The 11,813-nt window shown below is 41.4% G+C and overlaps 1 long non-coding RNA gene across 1 annotated transcript; it reads left to right on the forward strand.

Annotated features, from left to right (window-relative positions):
• The first annotated feature begins 3,101 nt into the window (after positions 1 to 3,101).
• On the forward strand, positions 3,102 to 11,115 carry LOC135243840 (uncharacterized). Its single transcript, XR_010326808.1, has 3 exons — positions 3,102 to 7,491; positions 7,657 to 7,757; positions 8,870 to 11,115. It is a non-coding gene; the product is annotated as an uncharacterized LOC135243840 (long non-coding RNA).
• The last annotated feature ends 698 nt before the right edge of the window (positions 11,116 to 11,813 follow it).

An 11,813-nucleotide genomic window follows, 5' to 3' on the forward strand; every position in this document is an offset into this window, starting at 1 on the left:
ATTGCACGTCCTTACGCTCTTCAAATGAACACTGTCACACCTACTGAAACATGTAAACTGTCCATCAATACAAAAAAACCCAATAAAAGACGTTCCTCAGGCTAAATCCGCACCAGCATGGTGATCTATAGTTGCTAGACTACAGCTCTGGCATGTGGACACAGTGGACAGAGCCTGCAGTGGACAAGCACTGAACCGATGGGCTCTACAGCTCCTTCTAGGGGCTTCCACAAGCGAAGACAACAGATAATCCGTGACCTGGGATCCTAAAGATCTGCCATGGGACTGACATCTTAACCTGGTTAACCTCAAACAACAGGGGTAAAATTTCCACTCATGAATAGGCTTTGGTAAGGATGGGTATTTAAGCATTCCACGCTGATAACCAAACACTCCAGAGACCTACAGGCTTGCATTTGACTTACATGAGATGAAAACACCACAAGAATTGCCCAAGAAAAAAAAGATAGGAGGTAATAAAGAGAAACTGTCCTGCGTGACTGATTGTGACTTTTAGCTACGTAGAAAAACTCAGGATTAATAAGTCCACTGTGGAGACGCCAATGGATGTAATGGGAAAGGCATGGTTTGCAAAGCAAATGGACACCATCCGCTGTTGGGTGAAATAGAAGTGCTGTCCAATATAATACAATTGACTAATAACTTCTAAAAGCAAAAATGTGCCTTGCCTTATTCCCATTCAGTGTTGGACAATCTAAAAACCACTGTCCAATACATAATTTCCACAGGGGTCAAAAATAGCACACAATATCTAAAGAGTCCAACAATAACTTCTAACACTCATATTGAAGCGCACAAACTAGTGCCAAGGGTACAGTTGAAGACGTTATTGCAAAATGGTGTGCTGGGGTGCGGTGGGGTAACAGGGAAGCTTTCAAACAAGACATGCCTTGTCCTCGCTCTCATCTGTGGAAAACCCAGGCTTTTAATTTACACATCAAGCAACTAATTAGCTAAGTAACTGGGTAAGACATTTCAGATACAATGAAGAATATCTTAATTGAAAGACACCACCCTCTAGTGTCGAAGGGATCCTCGGGACCAGTGTGGTCAGGTGGAGATGCGCATGCATGTTACCTAGGATGGCAGTGAGCAGCTTCTGTAAAGTTCAAAGGTCAAGGGTCAAAAAACAACTGGAACACTGCCTGTTGCTCAAGGCAAAATAACTTTTTGTCTAAAAGAAAGGGCAGAAAACAGCAGATAGTGTAAAATGTGTGTGCAAAAGGCTAATACTACTTTTTTAAAGGAGCTTTACTACAGCTGAAAGTGAATGTTTACTGATATTTATGAGGCAAACACAGCACTACTCTATGCCCAGTCACTGAGCTCTGTGTTTGTTTTGATTTTAGGGGATTTATAGACACTCCAGCTTTTGTGCCTCCAAAATATCAAAAATTCACTTGTTACAGTTCAAAGCCTAATCCTTCTTTTCTCATAAAAACAATAAGATGTTGGAAAGTTCCACAGAAGGTGTGAGGTGGTATGTTTGGTTAGTCAACCCCAGGTAGGGGTTTCTACAGAACAAAAATATATGTCATTTGGTGAAATTCCATGTGTTAAAGAGTAGCAGAGGTGTGGATTAAAAAAAAAAGATACAAAGATACGGAGTACCAGGCACAGCTCTCGTTTTTAGATAGCCCTAGGCACGATTCTGGTGATGTGGGAGGAGGAGGAGGGGGGGGGCTTGCGGACCTTGGGGGTGGGGGTGTTAGCTTCCAACTATCATGGATTTTCTCCCTCCTTGGTTTTGGCGCCCCCGAGTTGGATGGCACCCTAGGCAACCACCCTTGACGAATATTCCAACAACCAGCCCTGCTGAGCACCTAAATTTTCTAGAATTTTAAAGAGAACCCTTGCAAACCCCTGCAGATTATGTATGAAGAACCTACAGTTAACCCATCGCAACTGAACCATCACTCAGACACTATAATCTGCGAAGTATTTTCTTCCCAATCAACTGCAGTCAGCAGCTAAAGAATATTTATCTACTTTGAACTTTAGCGTACTTAGTCCTGGGGCAGATGGCTTCTCTGGAATGTATTACGCCACAGGCGACAACGTAACGAAGGCTAGCCTTGCTTATGCGCGGAGAGTTTCAAAGCAGTTTAAAAAACGCGAGAATAGGGATACATCGCAAACGCTGGGTCTTCACTTTCTCTTGCAGATGTGCCAGGTCTAAAACCAATTTGCATTCGAACAATGGCAAATAATCTATTCACTAAAGAGCTAAGTGGAGAAGGGTGGGGGATGGGGGCGCGTGGGCGCTTGCAAATAAATCTGTTGTAGTCGGTGGCGCAAAGAGCGCGATCCGCGGCTGGTTGCAACCAGTGCCTGTAACCTGAGCGTGATTCATCTGAAATGCCTCTGGTCTAATCGCCTTCTGCAGATCGCTTTGCATGTGCAACAACAGTCTACATGCACCTGTCCGAAATGTCGCCCGCGATTAGACACTGAAATCATCCCTGAAAAATAATAATGATAATAATTTCACCCGCTGTGGGAAACTAGATACTGCCATGGATTAATGAATATCAGTTACTGAAAACCACTAAAATAATAAATAAAAGACAGGCAGTCTGAAAAACAATGATTGTCTTGAAGCCACTGAGAGGAGTAGAACAATACCTTTAAGGTGGACAAATCCCACAGGATCAAACCTTTAAGGAAATTGGCGCGTGATATTTTAGGGCGAATATGTGGAATGAACATAAATGTGCACGACTGACCTTTAATATAGATTGTTTGTTAAATCGATTGCAATATCGAATGTAGCTCGGCTACAACACATGATTGTCTCTCACTAAAGCCACTAATTAGTTTACCGGCAACTCAGCCAAAACCCGGGCTGTCTTTACACACACTTTCTAGTGCAATGCCACGGATTAAACTAAAATGATAAAAATCGGGTAAGCAAATAAACAAATTGGCTGTGGCCACGCGAGCGCCTTCCTCGGTTTTAGGATCCTCCTTAAAATATGAGTGGGAAAATGTGCGGGCTTTCCTCGTAACTAGGCTACCTCACCTCTAAGAGCCGGGGATACCTCAAACTCTTTCAGCAGCCTCCCCCACCACACACACAAGCACGCACACACACACACACACACACACACACACACACACCGCAGCTCTACTCCCCCTCCTACTATAGTTCTCAAGCACTCCAGTTGTCTCTAGCAGTAAACGCATGCATAGAAGAGCTCGGCTAGTCGACTGCTTCAGTAGATACTTTAAAAAAAATCTTCAACGCAACGATGCTGATCTGGGATGTGCACGTAGATCGTACAGCGTCGGAGGAACCGCGGTGACTGGGCGATCCAGTGGCTCCCTTCCCAGCACGTTCTCTGTGAGGGGGGAGCAAAAGGAAAATGTTTCACAGGGGAGCGGTTTGGTGGTTGGAAGTGGGGGAAGGGAGGCAATTTCACCGTGTTAAATTCCACCGGAAAAAGCTCGGATACTCGACATATCAATGTAAATTGGGACATAGGGATTATTTAATAAGATCCTCCAACAATTTCACAAGGAAAGTGGAGAAAACAGTAGGTAAGAAATCCTGCAGCACTCTGGGAGGCTATGTAACAGCTGGAGGCGAAAAAACGCGTGACACAGTCTTTTTTCTTTCTTTTTTTCTGGCAATGCCTCATCGCGCGGGGCGCGATTTTCAAACCATCTTTTGCATAAATCCAATATTTATAGGCTACCGTGCATTGTTTTTACAGGTTAGCGTGGATTTAAGACACAAAGGTTTCAGCGAAAATAATAGGGGCGTGTTCTCTCTTAAAGGATACTGTTCGTTTTTAAATAGAAAAGAAACACTTTCATACTATTAATGTGACTTATACAATCCAAACAAAGAGGTATTTTTACTAGACGTTACTCAAAAACAATATACAAAGATATATATATATATATATATATATATATAGAGAGAGAGAGAGAGAGAGAAGATAAAAGGCAGGCACAAAAGAAACGGTATTTTCTATCATTTTAATCGGTGCCTGTCTTGCATGCAATTAACCGGATTTTTCAGGAACGCCTGTATAATTTTCTTGTAGCCAATTGAAACAAACACACACTGACTGAATACAGAACCTAGACTACGTCACCTGTAAAATCTACCAAATAAAATAGTTATATTTATTATCAATTTTATACCTCAGTGTCATGCAGAGCTTCTGTGCTTACGACAACAAACCATTGCTTATCCTATGTCAAAGGTGAGAATGTATTTCATGAAAGGTAAAGGAATTTCGCTTTTTGCAGCTAGGTCTAGTTCTGTCCAAGTGAATAAAAGTATTTTGCCGAAATGATGAAATATTAATGCATAAATAATAAACATTTCTATTCTATTTTTCATGTTCACTGTCTCAGAGGGGTTCATTTACTTTGCATGCTATTGGAAGTTATTTATTGATCTGTTCATTTTATCTTTTTACTTGTAACGTGAACGTTTTAAAATCCGCGATTTTCAATAGACATTGTTTTTCTGGTCAGGAGTCAGCATATCGGCAAAGTTTTTTCCTCTATACAAATGTTTTCTGTGCAGTCCTTCAGTCCGCCTTTTAAGTTAAAAATTAATTAATTAATTTATTTATTGGGGGGGGAGTGAGTTTGCCTGGTTTTAAACTGTTCTCTTTCCTATATTGCTTGCAATAATTTCTTACACTATTACCTCGTTTTAAAAAACCTGGATCTTTGGTTTGTGGTCAGAAAAAAGTTGTAGCTATCTGAGGCAAATGCACAGACAGAGACCAACATATTCTTATTTAGGCCTACCTATTACATTGAAAACTCTAGCAGCCAATCACAATCACTGCGTATGTACATTTTGACGTTAGGAACAAATGCTGTTTACCCCTTTTCCCGAACACTGTGGACTTCAATTTATGAATGTAGGTTTTTATTTTATTTTTTTTGTACAGCCGATGTGCTCTGGGCGTATCCTATTAAATGCATTTGTCTGAAATGTAAATGATGAAAAAAAAGAAAACTTTTCTAAATTTGTTGCTACAACCAAAAGGAACATTCTGGAAATTTGTAGATAATTTCGTTTATATTAAGTCTATTTATTTGACCTTTTGTTATTAAAAGCAAGTACAAACACTCATGGCGTAAAGACGGTCTGCTGGAGGTCTAGACCTGTAATGAGCTTCACGGAGAAAAGCTGTATTTCCATCGACCTAAAACATTTTCATATCTAGGCCTAGGTGAAGGTTTTAGACGATTTAGTTTCCCTGGCGTTAACGACAGTAGGCTACACTCCTAACTTCAAACAAAGTAGGCCTACCAATCGATTAGAGGCCTATATATATGCCTGCCGCCTGCATATGTGTAAGGTCTACATACAACAAAACCACACATTATATTTCTTGAATTGTCATTTAATTCTGGATATGTTTCCTTTATAATACATAATAAATAACTGTCGCGAACTATTTTCCAATAAATAATTTTACGATTTAGCTACTTGTTTGTAGCGAAAACGTTCCTGATGTGGTCAATTTTGAGAGAAAAAACGGATCGGGAATTTAAGCAATTGAATAGGTCATGGGCCAAGATCTTTTAGGGTAGTCAATGCGAACTGTCACACGACGTGACATGCACAACCCGACGTTGAAATACCACGTTTAAGAGTAAGAGTTGAGTATTCCCGTATGTACAAATTAAAGGAAATAGGTCAGGCAAGCCCAAAAAAAAAAAAAAAAAAACAACGCTCACACGCACAATAGTAGGCTAATACGCTGAACACCACTCCAGTCTATTTAAGATATTTTAGATTATTTGACAATACTGATTAAACAATTACTACTAAATAAAAATTGTAATATGGTAAACACACTAACACGCGTTAAATGCAAACAGATTTTCTTATTTATTTGGGATGTTACAATATCCGACCGGTGATACATGGCATCGTAATATCCATTTTGTCCGATATTTAATCATTTTCGATCAGCATACAGACGACCATTCAAGTCCGACATGTTGGAACAGACTATGTAAATTTCCATACCACCACCCATGCCCACAACAATATTATTACCAAAGTATTATGCTATTATATATGTGAATTAAGCTTCTACTAATAGGGCCTAGTTAGGAGAAATACCCACGAAGTTAACAGACATTGTTTGGGGGAAGGGAACAACTGGTACAATTCCAACAGTAGAAATTTCGCCCGGAATAGGTAACTAGCCTAGATTGCCCACAGAACGAATCGCATGTCGCTGCTCTCGATTTCATTTGCCAAACTCGCTGATTTAAAGCGCACGGGGAGTGATCTAGATACAACAGCAGAAGTATGTGTGTCTAACCTCTGTCCACGCCATCGCACCACTCAGAAGCGCCATGTTTCAAGAAAATGTCGTTTAATGTTTTACGCTGTTCAAATGACATCATTGTCCCACCGCAATTGCCTTATTTATGCAGTTTCAGCATGCAAATGGACCCGTAATACAGCCAGATTTTATGGCAAAGGGTTGCTTGAAATTTGAAGTCCAGGTAGTGACTGTAGTGCGTTTTCACTTCAGTTTTGCCACTAATACAAGGCCTACGCCTCGATTTTCAAACGTGGTAAATGTATCTACTCTTTTATCTTGATCTACACGCACATGCTAAATCCTGATTTAGGCCAATCGAGATGACAATTGATTTATAGGTTCCTTAACAATCAAATTAGTAGCCTGTTATTCAGATAGTAAACTAAGATGTCATTCAGAGAAAAAAACAGGATCCAGTGTACTTAAAAAAATAATGATTAAAAATTTTAATGTACTAAACATGGAAAGAAATGGATAAAACGGCTTAAAACGTCAAACGCCCCCACCGTTTTAAATGTTTTTGATTAATTAATTTTTTACTGGGGACTGTCGTTGAAACTGGGGGTAAAACGCAATAAATTAACATTTGTAAATACCAGTTCTGTAGCTACTGGGTTTTGTTCTCTTCATTTCTTGCTGCGGTTTCCGTACCAGAAGAGCTTCAATATTTCACTTCTTCGGTTACAACCAACCTGTTTGCAATCACAATTTGACAGGAGAACGGCCTTACTTTCTTCCCTTGTTTTGTTTTAACAGTGAGCGAAAAATAACTTGTATTGCAATTGTAAAAACTCAACCAATTCGCTTTAGTAACTTTAATGTCTACACTTAAGTGTGCCGCTGCTTTTCATTTCACACCTTTCCACTACATGTTTTGAGTCGTTTCTGCGTAACAGTAGTGTTCTGCACAATTGTGTCTCCATTTTCCTCTTGTGAAAATCTGACTGAAAATGTGCACTCAGAAGTGGGCTGTCATCGCTAGCCAGTTTTCACCTTTTTTATACCATTCTGTCAAGCGAGGTTTTATTAATAACAGTGATTCAACTGGCAGGCCAGTTGTTTAGCTTCATCTCCCTGACTAGCTTATAACTTGGCTGACGTGCGGCCGACTGTGCCTTTGCTAGTTTTCAACACTGTCGGATAAGGATGTCCTGTAAGTATTATTATTATTATTATTATTATTATTATTATTATTATTATTATTATTATCTTAATTGTGAGGTAGGGAAGCTTGAAATATATAGACTTATAATTTAACATTGACAATCAAACAATGGAATACGGTTAGATTATATTTAACTCTGGACTGTGATTTTAGCAGTAACTACGGGATTCGGCACTCACTCAGTGCCCTGTCAGGAGAACCCACAAGAGAACCGATCGTGTGGAATCGTTTAACGACTTTCGGTCGAAAATCAGGTATGTTTAGATCCACTTCACATAGTTCCACAAGCTACAGTTATGTGTTTCTGCTTGCTGGTTATGTCACTAGTTCCTCTTTGATTCACGCTGATAAGCAGCGCACATAGAATCCCCACCTAGCATCCCTGGCATCCACCCAGGGTCTTGCAAAAACAGGGCATGCAAATGGCACAAAACTGTACGCTGATAGTAGGCCATAAGGCCTAATGCAGATTAATGCATGAAAGTTGAGTTGATTTTTACTGATTGGCTCAACTGAGTCCAGTAAAATGTACCTGCTGGGGAACACTGCACATTAATTCTTGTTGTATAAAATAAGTACTCATTATCTTCCTAATATGCCGAAATGTGGCGTTTATTTTCCCAGAGGGGGATTCCAGGGGCCTGTGGTCTCTGAAGTATTCAGGTAGCCAGTGTGCATCGTTATTTTTGAAGTTCCTTCCGAGTGAACATTATTTAGACCCAGCTTAGCTGAACCAAGTTGATCTTGACAGCAAGCACAATGAGACAGAGTGGTTTGCTTTGAGGGATTCAATCTAACCTCAAAGCCATTTGCTTATTCCCCCCCCCCCCCCCCCCCCCCACCCCACCCCCCCACACACACACACACACACACACACACTTATACACACACACACACACACACACAACAAGACTTTCAACTAGCAGATTTCAAGATGTTACTTACAGAACCAAGGCCAACGCTGTGGACTCCACTCACTCATAACTGTCTGTTACTTTAAACTAGCCATGGCCCCACCAAATGCAATTCAGTGATACAAAAGGTATTCCAAATCAGAAAACCTGCAAATCTGCAATTAGGAGGGCTGGGGTTTTGAAGAGGCCCTGCAAATGTTAAACAATGGCATGAGGCTCCAGACAGCCAGAAAAGTTAACACACTTTCATTTATTACTGCTTGTTCTTTTTTTCCCCCTTTCAGGCTATTCTTGTACACGGCACCTCTCCTTGAATTATGCATATGACAGAGAGCTATATCACAGTAGGATGAAACTCAACATGAGACTATTTCAGATTCAAAAGTGCTCCTTAAAGCCAGCTGTCCTGTTGTCCAGGTTACACACATACAAAGATTTTTTGTGTGTTGTAGGTACTGTTATACTCTCCTTCCTGTGATTGGAGAAGAGAGACGGTAAAAACAGAGAGAAGCGCGAGGAGGAGTTTGACAAACACAAAGACACCAGGAGACATCCTGGGAGACTGTGAAACAGAGGGAAAGAAATAGAGTTGACCTGCACTCTGTGTTCATAAAGAAGCTTTTGTGCAGGCCATTGATTTTATTTATTTTTTTCCAGGTGGCCAGCTAAAGAATTTCCATGGGTTCCAATTTCACTTGGTTATCATTTCCCCCCGCCCCCCACCAGGGAAAATGAAAACTCATTAATTGGGAAATTCATAGTCTCCTTGGCGACCTTTGACCTTTGACCCAGGAAGCTGGAGCTGTGGCGTACTGTCATATCGGGACTCCTTTGAGATGTCTTACAGGACACCCCAAGTGTAACATAAGAGTACATGCATTCACTGTAATGTATCCCATGATCAAAGGACACACAGTAGCTAAAGGCAGCAGAGGGAAATGGAGGTAGAACAGCACATTCGCATTTTCTCTTGCGGTACGCAGCCAGTTCAGCCTTGGGTGGGGGGGGGGGGGGTTTGTAGACCACTGTCATGACTAACAGGTAGCTCCAGGGGGTCTGGAGGAAAAAGCAAAATTGTTTTTAAATATCGCGGTACATGCGAATCGGAAGCAAGCGTTGGGTGTTCAAATAAACAGATCCTTTCTCGTTCCTCTCTGTCCTCTGCTGGATAAGGACTAATCTGATCATACTGTAATCCTCGTCATTTGCATCATGTGCCTACATCAGCAGTAGGATAGCTAACACATTATAATTAGGAGATGGTTCTGACACCATTTTAAATGAATCATTCATTGAGAGCTGTTTTTCTTAGCCAGGTAGTGGTACGAGCATCATGGGTGAGTGTGTGCTGTAGCAGATAAGGGATTGGGCATATAACTCTGAGGCTGCCAGCTCAAATCCCAAGCAGGGCACTGCAGTTGTACCCTTGAGCAAATAACTTAACCTGGAATGCTTCAGAATACACAGGTGATAAAAATGTAAGCCAGAAAAAAATCTGATTTAAAAAAAAAAAAAAAAAAGCTAACCAGAAATGTAAGCCAATAGCACTGGACAAGGACAGTGCATAATGTCATTTTGTAGTCAGCTAGCAGGAAGAACAGCAGACATGTAGGCATATCGCTGTGTGATCACAACTTCACTGTGAAATCTTAAACTTGGTCCACTTGAGGAGGAAAGGATTTGGTGTTGTCTAGCTAGGTTTACCTTAAAAACCCATATAGACAGTTATACACGTGACCATGTTGCTAATAGTTACAAAAATGATATGAAGCCTTCCTTCGTAAATCAATCAATCATGATTTAGTGATCAGACAGAGAATAGAAGGGCATAAGGAAAGGGTCAGATTTTCATTGCTTTCTTTGCAATAAGCTTGTTGTTTTCTGGCGTCTAATTTACATTAGTTTCCATTTAGGAAAAAGAAAAGCTTTAATTTTTTTTGAGAAAACTTATTCCAGGATTTATTTTGTTCTTGACTGAATGATTTCACAGGGCTGTTATTTGTACTAAAAGAAAAAAAAAACAAAAAAAAAACATCTGGACCCCCAAGGGTTCATCAAATTAATGACCAAATTTGCTTCCTTTCCAAAGTGAAAAATACATTTGGTTAACGAGCTGAAATCACAGAGACGTCACGTACAGCCCTCTGCACCGCACAGTGGGTTCATCTGGAACATTCGAATGCTAAACGTTCACCTCTGAGCCTAATTTCAGCACTGCAGATTTGTAGAACAAACCTACATTTATGTTTGCATTTTAGCCAGCCATATAAACGCCCCGTGCTGAGAGGCTAATGATTACATTAGAAGTCGGAAATGAAGAATTTTATAGTTGTTCCTTTTTTTTCCCTTTCGACGAGCACAAGCCCCGCCTCTGTGGAGCGTGTAGTGAGCGTGTCCCTTTAAGCCGCCGCCGCGTTCGGTTCCTCAGAAGGACCGAGCCGCCCGAGTCGCCGGGGCGATGGCAAGCGGGTCTTTCGCCGCGTGGCGTGCCGACTGCTCTTCTCGCTGGCGAGACCGGGCCACGTGTTGCACCGAAACGGTTACACTGCGCGGTCTGACGGGCGCAGTGAGGTGCTGCCTGCCACTGCCAGAGTGCATTACTGCGAGTACTACTTCTGTCCCTGTTAGCAAATCTATGGACTGTTGAAACTAGGTAAGATCCAGACAACACACACACACACACACACACACACACACACACACATCTGCAGGCATGCACACACACACACACACATACACGTCCTGCAGCAACACTGTACTATAAGTATCAGACTAGCCCCTCCCCTTTTTGATGCCCACAGGAAGTGACACGGGCCGAGATGGGCCAGTGGAAGGACAGCAGCATCAGCTTCATTAGTGTCATTTATCACTCAGGCCTCATGGAGGGAGAGAGGGAGGCAGGGAGAGAGAGAGGGAAAACAGAAAGAGGACGAGAGTGTGTAACACGTTTTGTCCAATGCTACACAATCAGTTGTTGCTTGTTGTTTTTCAGTATTATGCACACGAATTACGCGAATTAGGCAATAGCATAGACATAGGGGCAAAGGTATTTGGGCAAAGTGTGACTGGGATTCAATCAACATTTGTCCTGAAATTTAACAAGAAACACAACTGTTTTTTCCCCCATTTCACAAAGTTTGGGGAGTTCAGCAATCACTAAAACAAGCCAACCCGAGTTTGTGAAGAAAACGTTGTAAAGCTTATGTTTGCAATGCAAGCCAAAGGACAAATGCCGATTGAATCCAGGCTTCTGTCTAAGAAATACGGGGTAAAGGCCTGTGTGTGAAAGAGGGATGTGATAATGTAAGAGTGAGAATAACACCGAGAGCTGGACAGGGGAAAGAGAGAGAGAGCGAGCGAGCGACAGAGGGAGTAGGCCCGCGGGCAGAGAGGCGG

Source organism: Anguilla rostrata, chromosome 17, assembly GCF_018555375.3.
Source record: "Anguilla rostrata isolate EN2019 chromosome 17, ASM1855537v3, whole genome shotgun sequence".
Lineage (NCBI taxonomy): Eukaryota > Metazoa > Chordata > Actinopteri > Anguilliformes > Anguillidae > Anguilla > Anguilla rostrata.